General features: G+C 46.1%; 1 pseudogene across 1 annotated transcript; it reads left to right on the top strand.

The window, feature by feature from the left end:
• Nucleotides 1-561: 561 nt before the first annotated feature.
• LOC311121086 (tripartite motif-containing protein 16-like) lies at nucleotides 562-13759 on the top strand (annotated as a pseudogene). The gene is made up of 6 exons: nucleotides 562-1157; nucleotides 1570-1665; nucleotides 10816-11049; nucleotides 11152-11311; nucleotides 11437-11496; nucleotides 11733-13759. The product of its transcript is annotated as a tripartite motif-containing protein 16-like (transcript).
• The last annotated feature ends 1543 nt before the right edge of the window (nucleotides 13760-15302 follow it).

Below are 15302 nucleotides of genomic sequence, written 5' to 3'. Positions count from 1 at the left end.
CCCCCCTCCCCCATTGTAGCTAATTATCTATAACACATTGTACAGTTTTACAACCACGTATTAGTTATTATGGATGGTTATAGTTAGTGTCATGGCACATAAGTTTAAGGCATTACACAATTCATTAAAAGCATTATACATATGTACTTCATAGAAACTGTTACCCTTTATATATTCTAACCACTCTATTTAATTTATTCCATATTAAGGGCCCTAACCTAGGAACACAAATCTTTGTCTCTATTAACATTGTGGAAAGTTCTCTCTCTCTCTGTCTCTGTCTCTCTCTCTCTCTCTCTCTGTCTCTCTCTCTCTCTCTCTCTCTCTCTCTCTCTCTCTCTCTCTCTCTCTCTCTCTCTCTCTCTCTCTCTCTCTCTCTCTCTCTCTCTCTCTCTCTCTCTCTCTCTCTCTCTCCTCTCCCTCTAACCCCTCCCTCCTCTAACCCCACCCTTCTGGCAGAACCAGGAAGTCCATCCCCCTGCCACAAACTCTCTTCTGAGGAAACGAAACTGATCTGAGTCTCTGTGTCGTCTGTCTGTGTGAGAGTGAACAACCGTCCAAATGGCTCAGCACGGAGTTCTGCTGGACCAGGACCAGTTATGTTGTTCTGTCTGTCTGGATCTACTGAAGGAGCCGGTCACCATCCCCTGTGGACACAGTTACTGTAGAAGCTGTGTTGAGGGCTGCTGGGATCAGGATGTTCTGAAAGGGGTCTATAGCTGTCCTCAGTGCAGAGAGACCTTCACTCCAAGCCTAATCTGAGGAAAAATAACATGTTGGCTGAGTTGGTGGAGAAACTGAAGAAGACAGGACTCCAGGCTGCTCCCCCTCCTGCTCTGTGCTATGCTGGACCTGGAGATGTGGCGTGTGATGTCTGCACTGGGACCAGAAAGCAGAAAGCCCTCATGTCCTGTCTGGCGTGTCTGGCCTCTTACTGTGAGACTCACCTCCAACCTCACTATGAATTTCCTGCTTTGAAGAAGCACAAGCTGGTCAAAGCCACCGCACAACTACAGGAGAAGATCTGCTCTCATCATGACAAACTGCTGGAGGTTTTCTGTCGTACCGATCAGCAGTGTATCTGTTATCAGTGTGTGATGGATGAACATAAAGGCCATGATACAGTGTCAGCTGCAGCAGAGAGGACTGAGAAACAGGTAAGACCAGAACTACTTGTTGGTGACTGTCTGATAAACAAAGAATTAAAGATACAGTAGGAACTAAGGCTGTTTGAATATGAGATCATTAAATGATATCGATCCACGGCAGAACAAATATGAACACAAACCTTGATTATATAGATATGTTAACCCAGATTCTCCAAATGTATCACCATTTTCTAAAGTCAAACACCATTATCATTCGTTATCAAACACCCAATCAGCTCCCCTGTTTTGTGCACTGTTAAAACTATAATCATTCACATAACAACATAATAATATAATTTCACACAGACACTTCCTCAACATATTAATCCCTATCTTCTATGGGCCCTATGTCCCATTACTATACTATTGATCTACTGGACAAATAAAGCTTGATAGCTCATTGAAGAGTGATTCTCCACAGAGGCAGCTGGGGATGAGTCAGCAGAAAGTCCAGCAGAGATTCCAGGAGAGAGAGAAGGACCTGAAGGAGCTCCAACAGGCTGTGGAGTCTCTCAAGGTGAGTATTGTTGACCAGAGGAGACACACCATTTCACTCTCTCCTCCAGTCAGAGAGAGAGAGAGAGGGGCCCCTCTCCAATCCCACTGGCTCCACTGTTGGGAACAGGCTGTCTGGACCCCTTTCAGAGAATAGACTGCTTAATGTAACTGACGGGTAATGAACCCGGGTCTACTGTGGGAGAAACCATCATCTTGACCAAAAGGACATTCCCTATTGTTCTGACTGATTTAAAGTCGCAAGCGGCTCTACCTCTTCACATAACCATGAGTAACCATGAGCGACTCATGTCTGCTATACATTAACAGGGAGCTCTCTCTCTCGATTCAATTAAATGGGCTTTATTGGCATTGGAAACATATGTTACATTACCAAAGCAAGTAAAATAAATAATAAACAAATCAGAAATTAACAGTAAACGTTACACTCACAAAAGTTTAAAAGGAATAGAGACATAAAAATTAATCAAAATCAAAATCAAATGTTATAACTCAAGTGCAAACAGAGTGAGCCATTCGCCAGACTGAGTTCTGGAGGTGAAATGGAAATGAATGAGGGAGAGTTAAGTGAGGTAGAAGGTGTGGTGAAGAGCTCAGAACCAGAGCCTGGCATCAATGGACATGATAAAGAAGAATCTGGTGCAGTAGGAGTTACATTGTTGGAGAAAGTGGATCCATACCTTTTGGCAGATTCATTTGTAGTTTCAGGGTGGGTGGGAAAGGAGTTGGGTGCAGTTGAATCAGTGAAGGTAACGTGTAGTGGACTTGTGATATTTGTTTGTGTTTCTTCTGACCAGAGGGAGTGGGCGATCCGTGTCACGCAACTTGGGTCAAGATCTGTTTCTTGCTTTGCTCTTAGGAACAGGGCACCATTGAAAGGAGTGATTTCTGGGGTAGCGTTAAGTGTAGAAGTGGAGCAATTAAGGTTGAAGACTGCTGGTGTTTGTGATTCCCGCCGTTTGGTGCAACACAGACCCGGTGGTGAGCGTGGTGAAACAGAGGAGTCACTGTCAGTCCTTTTGAGTTTTTAGTCTTTACCCAACAAAGTCATGGTAGGATATCAGTTATCCTGTTAGAGCTTTTGTGGCGAATCCACTGCACTGATTCAGGTGCAACGTTTATGGTCATGTTGCAGCAGTTTGTCGGAGGGAGATTCCAAGATGTGGGAAGTGTGCAGGAGGGCATGGGATAGAGGATTGTGTAGTTTCGGTGGATAAAGTTGTGTGTGTCAACTGTTGGGATGCCCATGTTGCTGGGGATCGGAAGTGTCCGGTGCGAGAGAGGCAGGTTGAGGTGGCTAGAGTCAGAGTAGTGCAGAAGGTGTCGTATGCTGAGGCAGTGAAGGAAGTAGAGGAGGATGGGTCAAGGGTGAGACATCCTGAGAGGATCCCTGTGAGTAGTAGATCTGTTCCAGCACAGAGGGATAGGCCAACGAGTGATATATGCTTTAGGAAAGTTAGCTTCTTAGAGTTCATAGCAATGGTTATCAACTGTACCGCACAAATGGAACGTAAATCAAAGAAAATAGATATTGTGGTGGCAGCTGCAGAGAAGTATTTGGGCATACAAGATTAGACTTCAGAAGAGTTCCAGGGTGTGTTGAGTGGTGGTGTCCCGTCCTCCCAGGCCGTTGGCATGGTGCAGGAGCAGATAGGGTCAAAGTAGTGGAATGGGGTAGTGGGTATTTAATGAGTGTAGGGTTAGTTGGAAGGGTGTTTTTTGTATTATTATAATTTCCCCTTTTCCCATTTTGTGTCACAAAGTATAATGGATTTATATTGTAGTCCAGTTGGGGGCGGTAATGCAACATATTGGATGCCAACCGCCGTTAAACTCCAAAGAAGAAGAAACGTTACATTATGGCAATGTACAGTGTCTCTGCCTCTCTCATTCCATCACTTTTGCAGAAGTTGGTTGTATGGGTCTCTGTCTGTCAGCACCCCATTCATAACCAATCGTTGATGGATATTTATAGAGCTCTGATCAGGACGCCAACTGATTACGGGTGTATAGTTTATCGAACAAGGCAAAACTTGGCTTCAGAAGCTGGACAGAATCCAGTATATAGCTTTAAGGATATGTATTGGTGCATTTAAATCAACATCTGTATGTGCCTTACTGGTGGAGGCAGGAGAGATGCCTTTGGATATACAGCGTAAAAAATGGTCATTATCTTATTGGGTTGAAAGGCTGTGAGGTTGAGCATCCCACTGCTACTGTTCTAGATGACTGTTGGGAATATACTAGTAGACAAGGCAGTGGTTTTGGTTGGACAGTTGGAAAGCTTGCTGATGAGAGTGGTTTGAGGGAGTTGGAGGTTGGCCCTTCTGTGGTGATAGGGGATGTTCCTCCATGGTTACTCCCAGACCCTGTTGTTGATCTAACCTTGGTAGAGAAAAGGAAAGATTGGTCAGAAGTCAGTGATATAGTGAAACTGGTTGACAATTACATTGGTAAAAGTTTTTATGCTTTTTACAGATGGATCCAAGGACCCAGATAGTGGGCTCACAGGAGCAGGCGTTTACGTTCCTGAATTTGATGTGCAGATATGTAGAAGACTAACAGATGAACTGTCAGTATACTCAGTTGAACTGTGGGTGATAATAGTTGCCCTCCAGTGGGTGGAGGACGTACAACCTGTTAGAATTATAGTATACTCAGATTCTTTGTCTGTATTGAATAGTTTATCATCTGGTAAATCTAATAGGAGTGACCTGCTATTGGAGGTATTAATGTTATTATGGAGAATTGAGAGAATGGGTTTAGTAGTGAGATTCTGCTGGGTCCCAGCACATTCGGGTGTGGAAGGGAATGAAATTGTAGACCATTTAGCTAAAAGAGCTTTGAATCAAGATATAATTGATATTAATGCTCCACTGGGTAGAGGTGAGGCCAAATGTAAGATCAGAGCCATTTTGATAGATGTGTGGCAGAAGAGATGGTACTCTGAGCACAAGGGCCGGCATTTATATGAATAGTTGACAGTTTTACAGAAAGGTCGATGGACCAAGATTCAAAAGTCAGATTAGGAAGGAAGATGTGGTGTTTACTTGATTGCGCTTAGGACATTGTACATTGAACTCGTCATTAAATCTGGTTGGCAAGCATGTGAATGGTTTGTGTCTGGGGGGTACGGTCGATGAAACGGTGGAGCATGTGTTGTTATATTGTTGTAAGTATGTTGAAGAGAGGGAAAGATTGAAGTGTAGGGTCATTGAGGTTGGACGGGGTTGGGGGGGTTTGGAAGGGATTTTGGGGATGGGGGGGGGGGGGGGTCTATTAGAAGTTAGTAGGGCTCTTCTTTATTTTCTCAGAAGTACTGAGTTAGGTAGGAGGATTTAGAAATGTTGGAAACCGTGGTTGACCACACACTCCAGCACAGTAGGTGGCGGCATAAACCTTTAACGTTGGTTTGTGGACCGCCATTATATCATAGAAGAAGAAGTAGGTTGTGTGAGAGATTTGTGGTTCGTGAGGAGGGCTACTATTCTTTTTTCTTTTGGTTCTTGCGTATTTTGTGAATGTATTTTCTGATGGTGGAGGGTTTGTTTATTAGTTTCCACTGTTTATCGTTTAGAGTTGAGGGGGGAGTAGGGGTAGTTTGTTAGGGCGGCGTGATGGCCTCAACCGAGTGGAGAAGAAACGCTGTCGCTTCGGGTGCGTTCCGGAGAAAGGTGTGGAGGAAGTTTTGCTCATGGTCGGCGAACAGGTTGGAGCGGAACATCTGCACTCTGCATCCAGAATGAACAAGGCGGTGGTTGTGTTAATGAAAAAGGTTTGTCTTGTTGCGAGTGGGATTTTTGTGAGGGGTGTGTTGGTGCAGATGTCGCCTCTTTCGATAAGAGTTGTGGTGGCTAATCTGCCTCCGTTTATTGCTTCCGAACAGACCCCAAGTAGTTGGTTAGTTTTGGTAAATTTGCAAGTGGTTTCCGTGTGCTCTCGGCTGGGTGCCAAGCGGAATCCGTTAAACATGTCTCTTTTCGTAGACAAGTGTTTGTTTCTTAACAAACCTCAAGGTTACACAGGGGAGGGGTGGAACACAGAGTTTGCTAGCACAGATAGTTTTCGGTGTTTCTAGTGTTGGGATCTTCAGTTATAGGCTACAAGCAGCAATATGATTGATAGGTAGGACAGGTATTGAACCCAAATAATCCCTACTCAGATGCGCTAACCTCAACCCTAGTAAACATGCATTATAAAAACCTTCTATATAAAATTATCTCATATTGGGAGTAAATAGCCTCTGAATAGAAAAGAAAAAACACTGCATCTTCCAGCCCACCAATAAATGACATAATGCAACCGTTGCGGTTAGCATATTTACCTCAACATGCCCCTCGCTTGCGTGAGAAGGCAGAGTGCTCGATGCTGGTTGATGAATTTGACAATTAATATACTAGGAAAATACGTTTTTGTCGACCAGAGGTGACTGAATTAATGTTCAGGCTTATTGATAATCATTATAGTAATGAAGTATAATTTCAAAACATGACCATAAAAACAGGTAATAATAAACATGACTCATCATTATGTTACTTCACAGTAATGTGTTTTCAGTCCTTCCTCTTGCGTTAGCAGTGTGGAAAGGGACAGTAAAAAGCTCAGGCCGGAGTTTTCCTGTGAGGTGGAGTGGTGGTGTATCCAGGGAGAGAACTAAACTAATCTTCTGAAATGTCAATCATGGTCTTATGCTGCCATCTATTGGAATTATTTAGCAACTGCAGTAGTAATAAAGTGTATATCCTTACTAAAGTAGTAATTACTTAGAGTTGCAGAATATATTGAGGGGGTACCAGGAGGGAGGAGAGTAGAGCAGGGTCAAGTGGTGGTGGTACCAGGAGGGAGGAGAGTAGAGCAGGGTCAAGTGGTGGTGGTACCAGGAGGGGGGAGAGTAGAGCAGGGTCAAGTGGTGGTGGTACCAGGAGGGAGGAGAGTAGAGCAGGGTCAAGTGGTGGTGGTACCAGGAAGGAGGAGAGTAGAGCAGGGTCAAGTGGTCGTGGTACCAGGAAGGAGGAGAGTAGAGCAGGGTCAAGTGGTGGTGGTACCAGGAGGGAGGAGAGTAGAGCAGGGTCAAGTGGTGGTGGTACCAGGAAGGAGGAGAGTAGAGCAGGGTCAAGTGGTGGTGGTACCAGGAGGGAGGAGAGTAGAGCAGGGTCAAGTGGTGGTGGTACCAGGAGGGGGGAGAGTAGAGCAGGGTCAAGTGGTGGTGGTACCAGGAGGGAGGAGAGTAGAGCAGGGTCAAGTGGTGGTGGTACCAGGAAGGAGGAGAGTAGAGCAGGGTCAAGTGGTGGTGGTACCAGGAGGGAGGAGAGTAGAGCAGGGTCAAGTGGTGGTGGTACCAGGAAGGAGGAGAGTAGAGCAGGGTCAAGTGGTGGTGGTACCAGGAAGGAGGAGAGTAGAGCAGGGTCAAGTGGTGGTGGTACCAGGAGGGAGGAGAGTAGAGCAGGGTCAAGTGGTGGTGGTACCAGGAAGGAGGAGGGTAGTGCAGGGTCAAGTGGTGGTGGTGGTACCAGGAAGGAGGAGAGTAGAGCAGGGTCAAGTGGTGGTGCGCAGGCCGTGGAGAAAGCGGTGGTGGGGAGGGTTGCAGCTGGGCTACATGAGCTGAGGCAGGTTTCTGTAGTAACAGAGACTCCGGTGGGCGAAGGCTTGGTGGGCTCATCCCAGGAAATATTGCCTGTCATTGGGGAAGAGGCGCTGATCAGGGGGGAAGTGCAGGGGGGCAGAGACTGGGGAGGAGGAGGACAGTACCTTGCCAATGGAGGAGGAGGAAGAGGGGGGAGGTGAGTCTGCGGGAGCGGAGGACAAGGCGTCTCGTTTTCAGACGGCTCATTGGATCCAGAGCTGACAGACAGTCAGGCTGAGGGCCCAGTATATACGCTGAGAGAACTTTCTAGGTTCCTGATGGAGACTAAAGGGGAAAAAGGTTCTGCTGGAGTCTTATTTTATTGATCCTGGAAGGTTTGTAAGGTCAGTACAACACGTGATGAAGAATGAGGGGTTTAGTGTCCTCTCACCCAGGAAGCGGTATAGGCTGAGAAAATGGGTCATGGGTTCTTAAGGGCATGTCTTCAGAATCTGCTTAAATGGATGGTTTTTTCTGGCATGGCGGCTTTATGGGCTTCTCTACTGGTTTCTGATTGTGGTGATTTCCCTCCCACCTCTTATGGAGATTTCACGGTTAGACTTCCTTAACATGAACGGCAGCAAAGACTGGGGGAACAAGTCAAACAAAAGAGGTGTGTAACTTCTGTTGTGGGGAGATGAGGGAGCCTGATGGGTGGGTAACTTCTGTTGTGGGGGAGATGAGGGAGCCTGATGGGTGGGTAACTTCTGTTGTGGGGGAGATGAAGGAACCTGATGGGTGGGTAACTTTTGTTGTGGGGGAGATGAGGGAGCCTGATGGGTGGGTAACTTCTGTTGTGGGGAGATGAGGGAGCCTGATGGGTGGGTAGCTTCTGTTGTGGGGGAGATGAGGGAGCCTGATGGGCGGGTAACTTCTGTTGTGGGGAGATGAGGGAGCCTGATGGGTGGGTAACTTCTGTTGTGGGGAGATGAGGGAGCCTGATGGGCGGGTAACTTCTGTTGTGGGGAGATGAGGGAGCCTGATGGGTGGGTAACTTCTGTTGTGGGGAGATGAGGGAGCCTGATGGGTGGGTAACTTCTGTTGTGGGGAGATGAGGGAGCCTGATGGGCGGGTAACTTCTGTTGTGGGGAGATGAGGGAGCCTGATTGGTGAGTCACTTTTGTTGTGGGGGAGATGAGGGAGCCTGATGGGTGGGTAACTTCTGTTGTGGGGAAGATGAGGGAGCCTGATGGGTGGGTAACGTCTGTTGTGGGGAGATGAGAGAGCCTGATGGGTGGGTAGCTTCTGTTGTGGGGAGATGAGGGAGCCTGATGGGCGGGTAACTTCTGTTGTGGGGAGATGAGGGAGCCTAATGGGTGGGTAACTTCTGTTGTGGGGAGATGAGGGAGCCTGATGGGTGGGTAACTTCTGTTGTGGGGAGATGAGGGAGCCTGATGGGTGGGTAACTTCTGTTGTGGGGAGATGAGGGAGCCTGATGGGTGGGTAACTTCTGTTGTGGGGAGATGAGGCTGCGGCTGTGGAGTTGTACTCTGATTTATAGAGGGCAGAACTCTGGGGTCCTGGGTGTTCTCAGGTTCTGCTCACAGACCTTTCCAATCTCTCTCTGTCGCAGAGAAATCAAATAGACCTTTCCCTGGCCTTTCACAAACTCTCAGCTGCTGTCTCTCAGACGGTCTGCCTGTGGATTTTTATAAAAAGTTCTGGGGAATTATTGGACAGAACGTGTGTTGCGTGAGTGCGTCAGGGTGGGGGAGCTGTCGCTAAGCTGTAGACGGGAGGCTTTGACTCTCCTGCCCAAAAATAGGGATTTGAGCGACATAAAGAACTGGAGGCCTGTGGCATTGCTCTGTTTGGACTATAAGGTCTTTACCAAGGTCCTCGTTAACAGACTGAAGTCCCACCTGGACTCTATTGTACACAAGGACCAAACGTACTGTGGACCAGGACGCTCAAACACAGACTATCTGTTCATAATCAGGAGAAAGCCTTTGATAGGGTGGACCATGAATATCTGTTCAATGTGTTGTTTTGGTTGTGGGGAGAATTTTGTGGCCTGTGTTCAAATGCTGTACGCTGGGGCTTCATGTATGGTCAAGGTGTGGGGAGGGCTCAGTAGGCCAGTCTGGGTAGGGAGGGGCATTCACCAGGGATGCCCTCTGTCAGGGCAGCTATACACTCTTGTTATTGAGCCCTTTCTGGGCCTGCTACGCAGGAGGCTACAGGGAGTGTGGGAGCCAGGCATAGGGTTGGGGACAGGCATAGCAGTGTCAGCATACGCTGATGACGTCTGTGTTGGTTAGGGATGAGCAGAACCTACAGGCCCTGGAGAATAGTTTGAGGGTGTACGAGGGGGCGTCTTCTGCTTAGGGAAACTGGGGCAAGATTGAGGCTCTGTTATGTGGGGCATGGAGGGACAGGGCACCTCCGCAGCTTCCAGGGGGGTTGCAGTGGGGCTGTGAGTGGCTCAAGATGCTTGGGGTGTATCTGGGCTGGGATAGGAAGAACTGGGAAGGAGTGTCACAAGCGGTGGTGTCGAGGCTGACGAAGTGGAGGTGGCTCATCTCCCAAGTGGCATACAGAGGGAGGGTGCTGATCATCAACAACTTGGTGGCATCCTCTCTATGGCTTAAATTGGCCATTCTCAACGCCCCCGGTGGTCTACTTGTGGACCTGCAGTGCAAGTTAGTGATTTTTTTCTGGTCAGGGTGGCAGCGTTCTGACTCAGCAGCACAGAGGCTACTGTACCGTACGGAGGTGGGCTGGAGGGAACCAGCATGTGCTCTGTTGAGGAGGGCTGGTGGTTTGGGGCTGGATCAGCAGCTCTTCATCATGCGGCAGGAGAGACTCAATACAGCAGGGGTCTCTGATTTCTATGCTGCAGTACTGAGGGCTGGAGCAGCCTGAGGAGGGGCCACCACCGTTTCCACCACTGCAAGTGACAGCAGAGACTGGGGACAGGCAGGAGAGTCCGGAGGACTTACTGACTTTTAACACTCTGAGCTTAGCGGGAGTGAAGGGGCATCAGTGGCAGGGGGTTGTGGGGGCTGAGAGCATGGCAGGGTATAGGTGGAGGGTGCTCTATAAGCTCCCAGTGCTGGAAAGGTCAGGGGTCGTCCAGTGGAGGGTATTACATGGAGCCCTGGACACCAATAGCTGGTTGGCTCGGGTTGACCTGGGAGTTGGGGAGGGGTGTCCGTTTTCTGCAATGACAGACTGTTCATCATGTTTTTTCTGTGTTGCCAGGGTAATGCCATTACTGTTGACGCCTTAGGGTTGAGTTTGAGTTGTACAAAATGATCAACAGTGTGGAGATGTTTCAGGAGGTATGGGGGCTCAGGGGGGCTGTCTGTACGGCTGGAGAGGAGGGGTTGGATGGACGGTTGGAATGTGGTGCTGGATGGTATATTGTACTGTGGTGTTGGGTACTGGATAATGTGATTGTGTGGAGGTTGTGGTGGCACGCAATGTGCTTTTAGGAGGGGGGGTGGGGGTGTTAGTGTAATGAGGATGGCTCATTAAAGTAAGACAAGTCAGTCTCTCTCTCTCTCTCTCTCTCTCTCTTAACAGCGCTCTGCACAGGCAGCAGTGGAGGACAGTGATGAGATCTTTACCGAGCTGATCCGCTCCATTGAGAGAAGGCGCTCTGAGGTGAAGGAGCTGATCAGAGCCCAAGAGAAGGCTCAAGTGAGTCAAGCTGAAGGACTCCTGGAGCAACTGGAGCAGGAGATAGCTGAGCTGAGGAAGAGAAGCACTGAGCTGGAGCAGCTCTCACACACAGAGGATCACATCCATTTCCTCCAGGTAACTCAACTGCCTTGATACATGTGATATGAAACTAAAACTCAATGTGAAACTCTCAATCATTTGGTTCTGTTCTCTCTCTCTCTCTCTCTCTGTCTCCAGAGTTATCAGTCTCTCTCCGGTACCAGTGTATCTTCAGACTTACCCAGCATCGTTGTCCGTCCTCTTCAGTACTTTGGAGATGTGAGTAAGACTGTGTCTGAACTGAGAGAGAAACTAGAAGACGTCCTTAAAGGAGAATCGACCAAGATCTCCACTACAGGTGTGTTGAAAATAATAAGAACATCAACTTTAGACCATTGAAAGTTCCCTACTAGTCATATAGATGTGGAATATGGTATGATGATAACATTCCCTCTCTCTGTGAATGTGTTTGTGTGTCTGTAGTGAATATAGTGGATGTTGTACTGCCTCCAGAGCCCAAGACCAGAGAACAGTTCTTACAATGTGAGTCTCTTTATTCTGAAGTAACTAACAGTCTCTTTTTACTGACACTCCTAACAATCCCTCTAGAAATATATAGCAATAGTAGATCTAATCAAAGACTGGGTATCTATCTGACTCCTCATATTTTTCTGATTTGATCTCTGCTGTGCTCTAATCAAAGACAGGGTAGATACAGTATCTGACTTAACTTATTGTTCTAACTCCCCTCATTGGTCTCTGCTCTGCTCTTCTCCCAGATTCCTGTCAGCTCACAATGGACCCAAACACAGCTGACACAAGCCTCTCTCTGTCTGAAGGGAACAGAAAGGTGACACGTACAGGCCAAGTCCAACCATATCCTGATCATCCAGACAGATTCACCAACTACTATCAGGTTCTGTGTAGAGAGGGTCTGTCTGGATGCTGTTACTGGGAGGTGGAGTGGAGTGGGGAGTGTGTTGATACAGCAGTCTCATATAAAGACATCAGCAGAACAGGGACAGATGGTGAATTTGGAGAGAATGACAAGTCCTGGAGTTTACTGTGTTATAGAGGTAGTTATTGTTTCAGACACAATAATGTTATGACTACAGTATCAGTCCCTCAGTCCTCCAGAGTAGGAGTGTACCTGGATCACAAGGCAGGTACTCTGTCCTTCTACAGTGTCTCTGACACAATGACCCTCCTCCACAGAGTCCAGACCACATTCACTCAGCCCCTCTATCCTGGGTTTCATCTCAATGGTACTGCTGAGCTGGTTAAACTGTAGTAGGGTCCACATAGATACTAGTCATGCTGATGTAGTCTATAGCTGAGCTGGTTAAACTGTAGCAGGGTCCACATAGATACTAGTCATGCTGGTGTTGTCTATAGCTGAGCTGGTTAAACTGTAGTAGGGTCCACGTAGATACTAGTCATGCTGGTGTAGTCTATAGCTGAGCTGGTTAAACTGTAGTAGGGTCCACATAGATACTAGTCATGCTGGTGTAGTCTATAGCTGAGCTGGTTAAACTGTAGTAGGGTCCACATAGATTCTAGTCATGCTGGTGTAGTCTATAGCTGAGCTGGTTAAACTGTAGTAGGGTCCACATAGATACTAGTCATGCTGGTGTAGTCTATAGCTGAGCTGGTTAAACTGTAGTAGGGTCCACATATATACTAGTCATGCTGGTGTAGTCTATAGCTGAGCTGGTTAAACTGTAGTAGGGTCCACATAGATACTAGTCATGCTGGTGTAGTCTATAGCTGAGCTGGTTAAACTGTAGTAGGGTCCACATAGATACTAGTCATGCTGATGTAGTCTATAGCTGAGCTGGTTAAACTGTAGTAGGGTCCACATAGATACTAGTCATGCTGGTGTAGTCTATAGCTGAGCTGGTTAAACTGTAGTAGGGTCCACATAGATACTAGTCATGCTGGTGTAGTCTATAGCTGAGCTGGTTAAACTGTAGTAGGGTCCACATAGATACTAGTCATGCTGGTGTAGTCTATAGCTGAGCTGGTTAAACTGTAGTAGGGTCCACATAGATACTAGCATGCTGGTGTAGTCTATAGCTGAGCTGGTTAAACTGTAGTAGGGTCCACATAGATACTAGTCATGCTGGTGTAGTCTATAGCTGAGCTGGTTAAACTGTAGTAGGGTCCACATAGATACTAGATATGCTGGTGGTGATGGTCCCCAGATGTGATGATTCATTCTGCTCTGTTTTTATGTACAATGATTTGATTGATTTGATCTTCAGAAGATGTTGTGAATTACAATTCAATGCATTTATATTTTTTTTAAGTGCAATGTTTTAATCTTATACATTTACATTAATCATGATGTATGCTGTTAATGTATGTTAGTTGTCATTCAGAACCATTGAAATGTTTTCTCAATTGGTTCTCTGTCTCAATGTCATTTTCCTCAGTATCATGGAACAGGTAGTGTTACTTACTTGCTAATTGAACTATATGGGCCGGTTTCCCGGACACAGATGAAGCCTAGTCCTAGACTAAAAAGCATGTTCAATGGAGATATCCGGGAAACCGGCCCTAAGTTTGGCATCTTTTATTCTCCCATACTGCTCAGTCAAGCTATTAATCAAACAATAAAAACAGCAGATATTTTGACTTACCACTCAGTATATCAGTAATGTTCAGAATTGTACTTTAATATCATTGGAGATTGATGGTCTTTTTAATCCACTATCCAGAGTCAGGAACAGATGAAGTTAGGTCTGCTACTGTTCAGTTATTAAATATGATTCATGGTGATGGGAAATAAAAAATCCATCTAGTAGTAGTTTTCCTTTGCTATTTATTCCAAGGTGTGTCTTTAACTTGTAAATGGATTGTGTTGAAGCTGGCATGTGGTGTGGATGATAGAATAGAGTGAATAGAGGAGAGAAGAGAGGAGGAGAGGAGAACATCATATAGAAGACAGATAAGATAGAGAGACAATTCATACCCAGGGGAGTTACTGACTCTGGCCCAAATGACACCCTGTTCCCTACGTAGTGCACTAGGCTACTTCTGACCAGATCTAAAGTACTGCACTACATAGGGAATAGGGTGGAGATTGGAGATTTGCTCACTGTCATTAGAATGAAGATTTCCATCCAGGAGTTACTGTCTCTGTCCCAAATCTCTCCCTGTTCCCTACGTAGTGCACTAGGCTTCTTTTGACCAGATCTAAAGTAGTCTTCTAGATTTTACATGTTTTCTCCCTGTCGTTAGAAAATGACAATATGGTAATGACTTTAGTGGTTTCCTCCCCCTTTGTGTTTTTATTGGTTGTGTGTTATGTGTGTTGTTGTGTTAGGTTTTCCCCCTGTGTTCCTAATGGAAAATCCATTAACAATGAATCACAAACAAATTATATTCCAGTTGTGTTTAGACAACTTCATGGCTGACATCCCCCAGTTCTGTTAAGACCCATTGAACTGGGTCACATTCTAAATGGTCACTTGTATTGATAGTCCATACTGGGCCTAACTGGGGTTAACCATACTGGAGGGTTTCTTTCTGCACACATATTCCCTCATCTCCAGAACTTTACCTGATGTCCTCTCTCTCTCTCTCTCTCTCTCTCTCTCTCTCTCTCTCTCTCTCTCTCTCTCTCTCTCTCTCTCTCTCTCTCTCTCTCTCTCTCTCTCTCTCTCTCTCTCTCTGTCTCTCTGTCTCTCTGTCTCTCTCTCTCTCCCATCAAACCGTATAGAAAGCAGACAACCTCAATATGGTTCCATTCCTGTAGTTATCAGGACACATGGGGTGTGGAACTATTATCTCCTTTCTAAGTGTGAACTTGTCCACTTCCCTTCATGGATTTAAAAGGAAATGACTGGTATATGTAAACTCCCTCTACCCCATGCCAACACCAATCCAATGCTTTTACATTTGAGAGGAGTAGTGAAGGAATGCTACCCTTCAGGAGGAAGGAGAGATTATTGGGACACACCCATGGAGTGATGATAGAGGGATGTGAAAGAGGAGAGAGGTAATGGTTGGACTTGACTTATTTATTCTCTCATTAGACTTATTCTGTTTCAATAACATAACTGCATAACACAAAATAAGTACATTTAAGGAAGTATCCATGTATTATAGATTTTATAATCACTTTTGTACTATTTTCACAAGTATGTGGTAGAATTTCACAACTCTTAATACAAAACTCAAAACAGATAATCAAAAAGGCTCTTTTTTCAAAACTTTAAGCACATTTTCAATTGACTAAGTGCAACACACAAAGGAAGTATCCTTGTATTATATCTTAATATGTGAAATGCTCACTTCCTCCCATAAGTCATTAGTAGTTGATGTAGGGTTTCATCTGTCAAAAG

The sequence above is a fragment of the Coregonus lavaretus genome (assembly GCF_964263955.1).
Source record: "Coregonus lavaretus genome assembly, contig: HAP1_SCAFFOLD_1230, whole genome shotgun sequence".
NCBI lineage: Eukaryota > Metazoa > Chordata > Actinopteri > Salmoniformes > Salmonidae > Coregonus > Coregonus lavaretus.
The sequence above is the reverse complement of the archived record's forward strand: the minus strand, read 5'-3'. Positions and strand labels throughout refer to the sequence as shown.